This window comes from Sorghum bicolor, chromosome 7 (genome assembly GCF_000003195.3).
Source record: "Sorghum bicolor cultivar BTx623 chromosome 7, Sorghum_bicolor_NCBIv3, whole genome shotgun sequence".
Taxonomy (NCBI): Eukaryota; Viridiplantae; Streptophyta; class Magnoliopsida; order Poales; family Poaceae; genus Sorghum; species Sorghum bicolor.
In genome coordinates this window covers 3835436-3848068 of record NC_012876.2, presented here as the reverse complement: position 1 = coordinate 3848068, position 12633 = coordinate 3835436, and the positions used below count along the sequence as shown (strand labels likewise).

The window sequence follows — 12633 nt, the reverse complement described above, 5'->3', positions numbered from 1 at the left end:
CCTTCACTGATGTAGGCTATGGTACAACCAACACAGAACCTATTAGGATGAGTTTAAGAGCATTTCATCGAATGGCTTACCTATAGACTGTGTGTTGAGCAGACTAGTGCATATATAACCCATCTGTAATCAGCTCCATTCCAGCAAATACAAATTCATGTAAAATCCAACACACCTAGCTAGCTACTCGAACAATTAATCAAGAAACAAGCACCACCATCCTCTCTCGAAGCAGCAACCTGTCTGCGAGCAATTTCTTAGTGCAAGTTCCTTATTGCAGTCCCACATAAATACAAGCAACACTGCATCTCAATGGTTTGCTTACACATTTCATTAGAGCAAACATTTTGTTACACCAGCTATTCAGTTTGCTACCAAACAATAAAGTGGTAAAGCAATTATTTCTTAAGTACCAGATTTAGTATTATATATCGATGATAATATGATGCACCGGACAAGTGTTACTACTAAAGACCTCTATTTCTCATGAAAAAAACAAGTGAAGCCTACTTCTCAATCGGGGCTAGCAGCAATCAGATACATGGGACTGCAATAGAGCAGTTTTTTCTTTTGCTACCTGAAACTCATTTCATAAAAAGAAGTGAAGCCTACTTCTCTCAACAGGATAGCTGATGCATTGATATTTAAATACTACATGTTAATTGGTAACTGTATTTCAGTTCCTTCTTTGGCTACCTGAAACTCGTTTTATGAAAACCTGGAAATACATTCCAACTCACCTTGGTTGTGTCGGCAAGAAGAGAGGAGCAACAGCAGTGTGGCAACACACAGAGAGGAGCACCACGCCACTACCCTTGAGTCTCCTCTTGTTTTCATGTATGATCATATCCATGCAATTGAAACTATATCCATAAAAAATGTTTCTTCTTAACTTCAAAAACCAACAATGCATTATTAAAATAATGTGAATCCCATAAAAGGCTGGTCTGATAACAAGTATTGAACACAAAAGGTACAGTCAACTAACAGAGAACAATTGCCCAATCAAGAAAAAAAATAAGCCATGTTTCAACTAAAAAACAATGGATCGATGACCATTTCGAGTATAAGCAACATGAAAAGACTACATTCTAGTAAGCACAATTTTCTTCGCAAAATTCACATCTAGCTGTACACTTCAGGTTAAAAATTTTCTTCTCAATAAGTAAAATAGTCATGTGCCATAATCAATATTTATTAGGAAGCTAGTGTACTGGAGACATAGGTTGTAATTACCTAGATATTTTTAAGCATTGTGGTTATTTTAATTTGCAACCACTACGCATAAAATTGGACACCTAGGGATAGTTTCCCTGTTGTTCATCCGAAAGAAAAAAATAAAGCATTGCATAGGAAATTGTTTATCTGGAAATGAGATGTACACTGATCGGTATCGCTACACGGATGAACGGATTTGAACAACTCAGATCAGATCGCGCGAGCAGCAGCAGTGTAGCACGCTAGCAGCAGGGTGGGTGCTCAGCCTCGTTGAGGAAAGTGGTGGGGTGGCTCGGCGCGTCGTCGTCGGAGGGGTCGTCGTCGGCGAGGAGCGACATCGTCACGCTGGGACCGGCACAGTGCGGATGCACCGAGGGACGTGGCCGAGCCGGTTCAGGATCGCGGCATGCCCTATAAGTTGCGGCAGCAGCGACGGCAAGATCGATCAACGGGTGCTCGTGCCCTGATGGTGCGTCACCGACCATGATGCTCACAGAGGCGGGAGAGCACCTCACGGCGCTGCGGAGGCACGACGTTGGGTGCCACAGCCGGACCCTTGGTGCCGTCAACTTACCCCTCGACGGCGTCGGGCGGTTTATTTCCTTTTTTCTGTGATCGGCGGCGGCGGGTGGCGGGCGATGGTTGGGCAGCGCGCGGCGAGGACGGGCGGGTGAGCGGACTGGCGCAGCTCCGGCGGGCGGCGCAACACCGGGGCGGGCAGCGGCGGCCACGCTCGCGGCGGGCGACGGAGCCGCACGCGTGGTGGAGGTTTTCTGCGATACGGAGTTTTCACGGAGAATAGAGATGACGCGAGGCTGAGGGTGTGTAAGATCGTGATCATACTTCTAATCTGGGCCGTCTAATCTATAGGATATGTGCTGTGAGTCGTTGATCTTGTAGGTGGGATTTGCCTGGAGAAGATTTCAATTATAGTAGAGATTTTTATCTATATTTAATACTCCATACATGCGTCATACATGCGTCTAAAAATTCGATGTGACGGAGAATCTTAGAAAAATTTGGGTTTTTTGGTGAAAGTAAACAAGGCCTTGCTTGTAGTCCTGGTTTCTTGCCAAGTCCAGTTCCAGGCACACAAAAATAGTCGCCTGGCTCACATCACAGGCAACACTGCCAGATGCCAGGCTTATAATTCAAACTGAACAAAGATATTGGTGATATAGCCTGAGAAAGCAAATATATTGAGTTAACAGGCAACATCTAGGTGATCGTTTTTCCGAGGCAAATGACCCCTGGGCACCAAGCCGTGGAGACGGTTTCTATAGGTTTGTGAAGCAGGTATGTATCGTCTATGTCCAAATGGCATGAAATTTTTTTCTGCAAGCATGTACATCCAAATGTTTTTTAGATGAAAGAAAAATTATATTAGATTATAGCTGGATATACATATGATCATGTTACAAGAACTCTTGAATACATTACATATATCCAGAAACTGATTTTCATCTAAATTGTAACCACATGCATGGTACATGCATCATTAGATAACAGACCACTTATTAGTTGTCCTTTCCATCAAAGTGCTTCCTGCAATACGATGAGCAGTCCAGATATGTCCTAAAGCGGACGTTTCCGCACCACCACCCTCCATCTTCTCTCTGAACGCATACACCTGTCAATGGATGTTCACCACTACCAATTTTGTAGCTTGCTGAACTCGTCGTGGTCATCATCACACTCCTGGTGTTGATGTCCTCTTTGGTTTGCCCTAAAAAAGGTCAATTGAGTTACATGCAATTTTGTCAGAATCAACACCATATATGTATATGTATTTGCGTCAAAAGCCAATGGGTATAATTCATTAATTACCATTTATTATGCATGCACAAACAGTTGAGGATGCCAGAAGAACCATGGAAAGCAGCAAGAGTCCTTGGATGCTCACGAGCTCCTGGCACTTCGCCATCAGTGATAGGTTAGAGCCAATGCCAATAATATGATTGTTTGAGTGTAGTGTGTCTCGTATCAACCATCATATGGACAATATATATACACTCCTTAGTAAAAAAAAAAGATATATACCTATCTATCTAATCTATCTATCTATCTAAATCTATCAATTTTATTTATCTATCTATCTATCTATCTATCTGTTTGTCTGTGTGTCTACCTACCTACCTATTCTATCTATCTACATATCTATCTATTTATCTATCTATCAGTCATCTATCTGGCTGTCTATCACAAAGTCTCGAGAATTCCAAAGTTATTTAAAGAAAAATAAACTATTAACTATCAATTCAATGTAACTCTGCCAGGATTCAAAAATATATATACTCCAACCAAGAATATACTCCCTCATGCCAAACTACAAGACATTTTAGCTTTTCTAATACATAGTTTTTATTACACGCTTATAGATATACTTAACGTCTAGCTACATAGCAAAAAGAATGTATCTATAGAAAAACAAAAATATCTTTTAATTTGGAACGGAGGTCGTACCAACTTATATCTTTTATTTAGATAATTTTGCCTCAAAATATAGTCTTTTTTAAGTTCTGATGGTTTATAAGTGTCGTTACTCAAAAATGCCCCTTGCTGTAAAAAATATATCCCCTCACATACAAGCACAAATATATTGATTTTCTTTTTAGATTTGGGGCAGCAAATAAATATGGCAAGGAGTGTTGCTCAGCTGGTTGTCTCATGTACACTGCAGTTTGACCAAGGTAATAAAGGCCAACTTAGATTTTAATTGCCCTCCTTCTACTACAAAATACATTTGTAGCAAGGCCTCTTTTTCTTTGTAGGACTGTTTAAGCTAAAACCACCTCTAGAAATGCAACCACCCTACAAATGGGCACCGAAAAGAAGAATTATATATTAACAATTGATTTTTTTTTCAAACTACCTCATATTAAAAATGACCAAAATAAACATTATAGATCTCAAAAAGTTATAGATCTCAAAAATGATTAAAAATGACCAACATTGTTTTTTGTTGAAATCATCTACCCATGGAAAATTATATTAGTAGTTTTAACATTTAAAATTTGAATTTGGCAAATAACCTCGGAAGGACAACTGACCAAAATAAAAGTTGTAGATCTTGAAACGTTATGCAACTTTGTAATTGACAAAATTTTTATTTGAAATCATCTAGTGGAAGGTTACGTTCACTACTACAGAATGAGGCATTGGTTGATGCCTAAAATGGCCAAAAACCTCGGCCATTTTGCGGCCCGGGGTTAAAGACCCCTTTAACACCGGTTCGTAACACGAACCGGTGCTAAAGGGTCCTGCCCAACGAGCCCCGGGCCGAGGCAAACCCTTTAGCACCGGTTTGTGTTACAAACCGGTGCTAAAAGGTAACCCTTTAGCACCGGTTGTTGCTCTGAACCGGTGCTAAAGGTCCGGTTTATAGGCCGGCTCCCTCCTCCCCTCTGCCCATTTGAAACCGAGAGCACCATTGTTGTTCTTGGAGCTTCTTCTTGCTTGTTCTTCATTTGTTCTTCATCTCCAACGCCCATCGTTGATCTTCTTCGACTCCGTCATCGTCTCTTCGCGCTTAGAGGTGACTAACTTCAGCCTTTCTTATCTTTTTCATGTTGTTTTTGGCTTGTGATGTTCCCATCATTTTTTAGCTCAAATCCACTTTGTTATTTTGAATCATTCACATGAATTAGTATCCATATATATATATCATATTTCATGGTTGACCTAGTTTTAATATATTTTGCAAGAATGAATTATAGTATATTTTTATGATCATAGAAAGTAGGATAGTTCAAATTAATTGGTTTGTTAATATCACTTGATTTATTTTTATTACTACATATAATGTCCATTGTATCATACATGTTTACTAGTAAATGTGGAATTTATAATTGTTTTAAAATTGAGTATGGATAGTAGATGGCAACCGTGACCGGGTCTTCCGTCTCTCAACGGGTTCAAAAGCGATACCGTCCGGAACTCCCTCTCATTACTTGTGGCAAGTGTGGGCAGAAGATTTTGATGGAGTACAAAGTGTCGAAAGAGGGAGTAAACAAGGGTCGTATATTCTACAAGTGTCCAGATCGTAATGTGAGTTATTTCCAGACATTTGCTTATATATGTGCATATTTTTTTAAATGATATTAATTAAACTTTTGATTCTCTCTTTTAATTTCAGTGGGACGGTACCGGCGGATGTACAGGTTGGTACTGGGAGGAAGAATACATTGAACACATTAAGAAATCTTTTGCACAGGTGGTTGAGGCTGAAGGTGGTGAGGCAGTGAGCCGACGAAAGAAGTTCAATGAAGTTGATCAAGCGAATGATCTATCTATTATAGTTGGGATCGGACGCGAACTAATTATATTGCTTAAGTGCATTTTAGTTTTATTTTTTTTAATGCTAGTTGCGATTGTATTTGTTGTAGCCAAGCTTTTCTAAATTAATCAACTATGTATCTTAGACATGTTGTGCAATAAGATGAGAAACTATATGTGTGCATGGTTTTCATAATATATATGTTATCTTTAATGCAGATGGTAACACGTAATTGGATGTATAATGCCGATCGGCGCTCCGAAGAGTTCATTAATGGCGTGCACTATTTCTTAAGTGTGGCCGAGTCAAATAAGAGGGACGGTTTCATGTGCTGTCCATGTGCCGTGTGCAAGAATTTGACGGAATATTCTAACTCAAGAACTCTTCATTCACACTTATTAAAGTCTGGTTTCGTACCAAACTATATTTGTTGGACCAAACATGGAGAAAGCGGGATTATAATGGATGAAGGTGAAGAAGAAGAAGAATTGGACCATGCCAATATTATTGCTCAGTACGGTGGCTTCAATGATGTTGCAATGGGGGGAGATAATGAAGAAGAGGTGGCGGCAGAAGATGATCGGGGCGATGATGCTTTTGGTGATGCCATCCGTGATGCACAAAGAGAATGTGAAAGTGATAAAGAGAAAGCCAAGTTCGAGCGCATGCTAGAGGACCACAGGAAATCGCTATATCCCACCGCTGAAGAGGGGCAAAAAAAGCTGGGTACCACACTAGAATTGCTGCAATGGAAGGCAAAGAATGGTACATCTGACAAGGCATTTGGGCAGTTATTGAAGATCATAAAAAAGATGCTTCCGAAAGGCAACGAATTGCCCACCACTACGTATGAAGCAAAACAGGTTGTCTGCCCTTTGGGATTAGAAATCCAGAAGATACACGCATGTCCTAATGACTGCATCCTCTACCGTGGGGAGGAATACGAGAATTTGGATGCATGTCCAGTATGTAAGGCATCACGGTATAAGATTAGACGAGATGATCCTGGCGATGTTGAGGGTGAAGAACGTCATAGGAAGAAAATTCCAGCCAAGGTTATGTGGTATGCTCCTATAATACCACGATTAAAACGTCTGTTCAGAAATAAGGACAATGCAAAGTTGTTGCGGTGGCATAAAGAAGACCGTAAGATAGACAATATGCTGAGACACCCTGCCGATGGATCCCAGTGGAGAGCGATAGACAGAGAATTCTCAGATTTTGCAAATGATGCTAGAAACTTGCGGTTCGCCTTAAGTACAGATGGTATGAATCCTTTCGGTGAGCAGAGCAGTAGTCACAGCACTTGGCCAGTTACTCTATGTATCTACAACCTTCCTCCATGGCTATGCATGAAGCGGAAGTTTATTATGATGCCGGTGCTTATCCAAGGACCGAAGCAACCTGGCAATGACATAGATGTCTACCTTAGGCCATTAGTTGAGGAACTTCAACTTTTATGGAGCAAACCAGGAGTTCGCGTGTGGGATGAGTACAAACAAGAGCACTTTGACCTACGAGCATTGCTGTTTGTAACAATCAATGATTGGCCAGCTCTGAGTAATCTTTCAGGCCAGTCAAACAAGGGATATAATGCATGCACACATTGTTATGAAGACCTTGACTGTGTATTTTTGAAAAAATGTCGAAAGGTCGTGTACCTTGGCCACCGTCGGTTTCTTCCTGTGAACCACCCAGTACGAAAGAAAGGCAAGCATTTTAAAGGCAAGGCAGACCACCGGACCAAACCTCTCAATCGAACCGGGGATGATGTACTCGAAATGGTCAAGGATATAAAAGTGGTATTTGGAAAGGGACGAGGCAGCGAACCTATTCCCAAGGATGCTAAGGGACACGTACCCATGTGGAAGAAGAAATGCATATTTTGGGAGCTACCTTACTGGAATGTCCTAGAGGTCCGCAACGCGATCGACGTGATGCACCTGACAAAGAATCTTTGTGTGAACTTGCTCGGATTCATGGGTGTCTACGGGAAGTCTAAGGATTCACTTGAAGCACGACAAGACTTGCAGCGCATGAAAGAACGAGACAACCTGCATCCAGAAAAGACAGATGATGGACGTCATTACTTAAGCCCTGCTAGCTACACTCTGAGCAAAGAAGAGAAGGAAAGCATGTTTGAATGTCTTAGCAGCATCAAGGTCCCATCTGGATTCTCCTCCAATATCAAGGGAATAATTAATGTGCCAGAAAAGAAATTCCTGAACTTGAAGTCCCATGACTGTCACGTTCTAATGACGCAATTGTTGCCGGTCGTTTTAAGAGGAATTCTACCTCCACACGTACGTCTAGCCACCGTAAAGCTATGTGCATTCCTCAATGCAATTTCTCAGAAGGCAATCAATCCAGAGCAACTAGCTACTCTGCAGAATGATGTCGTTCAATGTCTCGTCAGCTTTGAGTTGGTGTTCCCTCCATCCTTCTTCGATATCATGACACACCTCCTAGTTCATCTGGTCAAAGAGATTCGTATTCTCGGTCCTGTGTTCCTACACAACATGTTCCCCTTCGAGAGATTCATGGGTGTCCTAAAGAAATATGTCCATAGTCGTTCCCGGCCAGAAGGAAGCATTGCCAAGGGCTACGGAACAGAGGAGGTCATAGAGTTCTGTGTTGACTTTATTCCAGACCTTGACCCAATTGGCATTCCTGAATCTCGACACGAGGGCAGACTCAGCGGAAAGGGAACACTTGGGAAGAAAACATATATTGGTACGGGAAACGATTACTTCAATAAAGCACACTACACAGTTCTCCAGAACTCCTCATTGGTGGAACCATATGTTGAGGTACACAAAGATTACCTACGGTCCCAGTGGCCCGGGAAGAATGAAGCTTGGATAATGCGTCAGCACATGGAAACTTTTGGCGATTGGTTGCGCAAAAAATGTCAAGGTGATGAAAACATTGATGAGCAGCTTTATTTGTTGGCCAGGCAACCATCATGGCATGTCCTCACATACAAAGGGTACGAGATAAATGGTAACACATTTTACACAGTTGGCCAAGATAAAAGGAGCACCAACCAAAATAGTGGTGTACGCGTGGATGCCACGGATCCAAATGGGAACAGGCAAACATATTATGGACGCATAGAAGACATATGGGAACTAGTCTATGCAGCTAATTTTAAAGTTCCTTTGTTCCGGTGCCAATGGGTGAAGATGACCGGAGGTGGGGTAACAGTCGACAAGGAGTATGGGATGACAACCGTGGACCTTAACAATAGTGGGTTCAAAGACGAACCATTCGTCCTTGCTGCAGACGTGAGTCAGGTGTTCTATGTCAAAGATATGTCTACGAAACCAAAGAGAGGAAAAAATGATGACCACTCAATCATCAATGAGCCAAAGCGCCACATTGTCCTTTCTGGGAAAAGAAACATTGTCGGAATTGAGGACAAGTCAGACATGTCAGGCGATTACGAAAGGGATGATCGAATTCCACCCTTCATAGTCAACAAAGACCCAAGCATTCTGTTAAACAATGAGGATACTCCATGGTTACGGCAGGATCATAACCAAGGGTCATACGTCAAGAAGAAGTTCACTGTTGTGTCGGCTTGACTGTTCCATTTGAGACAATCTAGGGTTCGGTCAAAGGGTGTGTTTGTAAAAACCAATGCTTTGACTTTGGTCAAACTTGGTCAAATAGCCCATTTGATGACTTGAAATGAAAAAAGTTTGAATACAAAGTTGTTAGAGATCATCAAAATCTATATTTTATATATTGTCCATTTTTCCATTTGGATAATTTTGAGCCAATTCTAGTTACATTTCTATAAAATCCAAGACGGGTTTCGGTCAAACTTGGTCAAATGACAAACTAAATTACTTCAAATGAAAATATTTTGAATACCAAGTTGTTAGATATCTTCAAGATCTAAACTTTTTATATACACAACTTTTCCATTTGAGAAAATCTAAGTTAACAATACCCACCAATTCTAAGTTCTCACACAAACTATATGAAACTATATGTGTCAATTGTGGATTTTCAACTACACCTTCCCAAAACTTTGTCAAATGCAAAAATGGTCTATATATGAAATGTAGATTTTGATGAGTGGAACAATATTGGTATTCATGACTTTTCCATTCGAGACCATCTAGGGTTCCGAAACCGCTGCGTGGCTATGAGTTCTATGAAAATTCAAAATTTAGTGGTCCAAACTTTTCCAAATGAAAAGTTGACCATTAGACAAAATGTAGAACTTGATGAGTGTAGCAAACTTTGTATTCATGACTTTTCCATTTGGGACAATCTAGGGTTCGGTCAAAGGGTGTGTTTGTAAAAACCAATGCTTTGACTTTGGTCAAACTTGGTCAAATAACCCATTTGATGACTTGAAATGAAAAAAGTTTGAATACAAAGTTGTTAGAGATCATCAAGATCTATATTTTATATATTGTCCATTTTTCCATTTGGATAATTTTGAGCCAATCCTAATTACATTTCTATAAAATCCAAGACGGGTTTTGGTCAAATTTGGTCAAATGACAAACTAAATTACTTCAAATGAAAATATTTTGAATACCAAGTTGTTAGATATCTTCAAGATCTAAACTTTTTATATACACAACTTTTCCATTTGAGAAAGTCTAAGTTAACAATACCCACCAATTCTTGAATCTCACACAAACTATATGAAACTATATGTGTCAATTGTGGATTTTCAACTACACCTTCCCAAAACTTTGTCAAATGCAAAAATGGTCTGTATATGAAATGTAGATTTTGATGAGTGGAACAATATTGGTATTCATGACTTTTCCATTCGAGACCATCTAGGGTTCCGAAACCGCTGCGTGGCTATGAGTTCTATGAAAATTCAAAATTCAGTGGTTCAAACTTTTCCAAATGAAAAGTTGACCATTAGACAAAATGTAGAACTTGATGAGTGTAGCAAACTTTGTATTCATGACTTTTCCATTTGGGACAATCTAGGGTTCGGTCAAAGGGTGTGTTCATCAAGATATATATTTTTATATTTTTTATTTGATGAAAATTATACCCAACTAGCATTCCTAGTAATAAATAACAAAAATAAAAAGTTTTACGTCAATATGATGTGAAAATAAATTTCCAGTTCATTGGATATAGTTTTTGTAAATTTATTGGAATAATATATTTTTGCATTAACAAAATACTAAATAATTCTTACAAAATCATTGCAAATTATAAAAATACAATAAGATATTTAAGTTTAAAAGTTTTCATGTGTATATTAAAACAAATTACAATATATGTCACTGTTTAAAAAACATTATGCAAAATATTTAATTTACTATACAATTTATAATATAAACTGTATATATAAAACAATTAAAAAACCCTAAACTAAAAAAATGGGCCTTTAGCACCGGCCCATAGTGGGAACCGGTGCTAAAGGGTCCTGAAAATTTCAGGAGCCCGCCCTAGCGCGCGCTGGACCCTTTAGCACCGGTCCGTGGCTGAAACCGGTGCTAAAGGGTCCGCCCCTATATAAGCAGCCGGCTCCCTGGATCCGGCAGTTCTTTCGTCTTCGTCTTCGTTCCAGCGCCGCCGCGGTCGTTTCGTTCTCGCCGCCGTCGTTTCGTTCTCGACTCCCTCGCCGCCGCGACCACCGTCTCCACCAGCGCCGCCGCGGCTCTCCACCAGCGCCGCCGCGGCCCTCCTCCAACGCCGCCGCCGCGGGCCACGGCCAGATCGAGCGCGCGGGCCACACATCATCCAGGCCACGTCGATCTTCCCTGATCTCTAGCTCCGGCTGGCCTTGCTAAGTATAGATCGAGAACGCCATTGATTAATTATGTATTTATATAGACTAGCTAGACCAGAAATATATATACAAAAAATATTACATATATATACATAAATTAATACTACAAATCAAAACACCATATACATATATATATATGTATATATGGTGTTTTGATTTGTAGTATTATTTTTTTATATATTTTTATGTATATATGGTGTTTTGATTTGTTGTATTATTTTTTGTATATATTTTTATGTATATATATATATGTAATATTTTTTGTATGTATGTATATTTTTTTTGTACATATATACACATATATATAGTTTGTATGTATGAATTATAATTGTTTGTATGTATGTATTATTTTTTTAATATATTATTCTAGTATATATATATAGTATGTATGTATGTTTTATTTTTTGTATATATGTATTATTTTTTGTATGTATGTATATTATTTTTTGTACATATATATACACACACATATATATAGTTTGTATGTATGAATTATAATTGTTTGTATGTATGTATGTATGTATGTATTATTTTTTTAATATATTATTTGTAGTATATATATAGTATGTATGTATGTTTTATTTTTTGTATATATGTATTAATTTTTGTACATATATACACACACATATATATAGTTTGTATGTATGAATGTATTATTTTTTTAATATATTATTTGTAGTAGTTTTTTTAGTATATATTTGTTGTATATTATTCTTGTATCATATTTTATTTTCTAGTATTTTGTAAATATTATTGTTTGTACTATATTATTCTAGTATTGTTTTTATTCTAGTGTATTACTTGGCTTAAAAGATTCTAGTATTATTTTTAGAGCACTCCAACACTTTAATTTGTAGTAGTACTAGTAGTAGTATATAAGTCTCTAATATATGTTCTAGTAGTGTTTAGCCACTAAATTTATTCTAGTAGGGTTTTGTATATATTTTTGTTTGTACTATATATTATTCTACTTTTTTTTATTAATGTATTACTTGGCTTAAAAGATCCTAGTATTATTTTTAGAGCACTCCAACACTTTCATTTGTAGTAGTATTAGTGTATTTCTTATCTTATATAGAATATATATATATGTATGGTTGCAGACATAGAAATGGCTGACCATCCTCATGATGATCCTGATTATATGGAAGCTGCCATTCAAAATATAATCGACGACGGTAGTCAGTACTTCGTTGATTACCACGACATCATGCAAGGCAATCGTACTGAGCAACAAGAGGGCAATGCCCCTGAGCAACAAGAGGGCAATGCCCCTGAGCAACAACTTGTCGTGCAACAAGAAGAAAATACTGGCGAGGTATGTAAATGTAAACATATATAAATAATGCATCTCTTA

At 38.7% G+C, this 12633-nt stretch overlaps 1 long non-coding RNA gene across 1 annotated transcript; it reads right to left on the bottom strand.

Moving 5' to 3' along the window:
- LOC110436780 lies at positions 2577–3198 on the bottom strand. Its single transcript, XR_002454618.1, has 2 exons — positions 3046–3198; positions 2577–2944 (listed from the first exon to the last, which is right to left on the bottom strand). It is a non-coding gene; the product is annotated as an uncharacterized LOC110436780 (long non-coding RNA).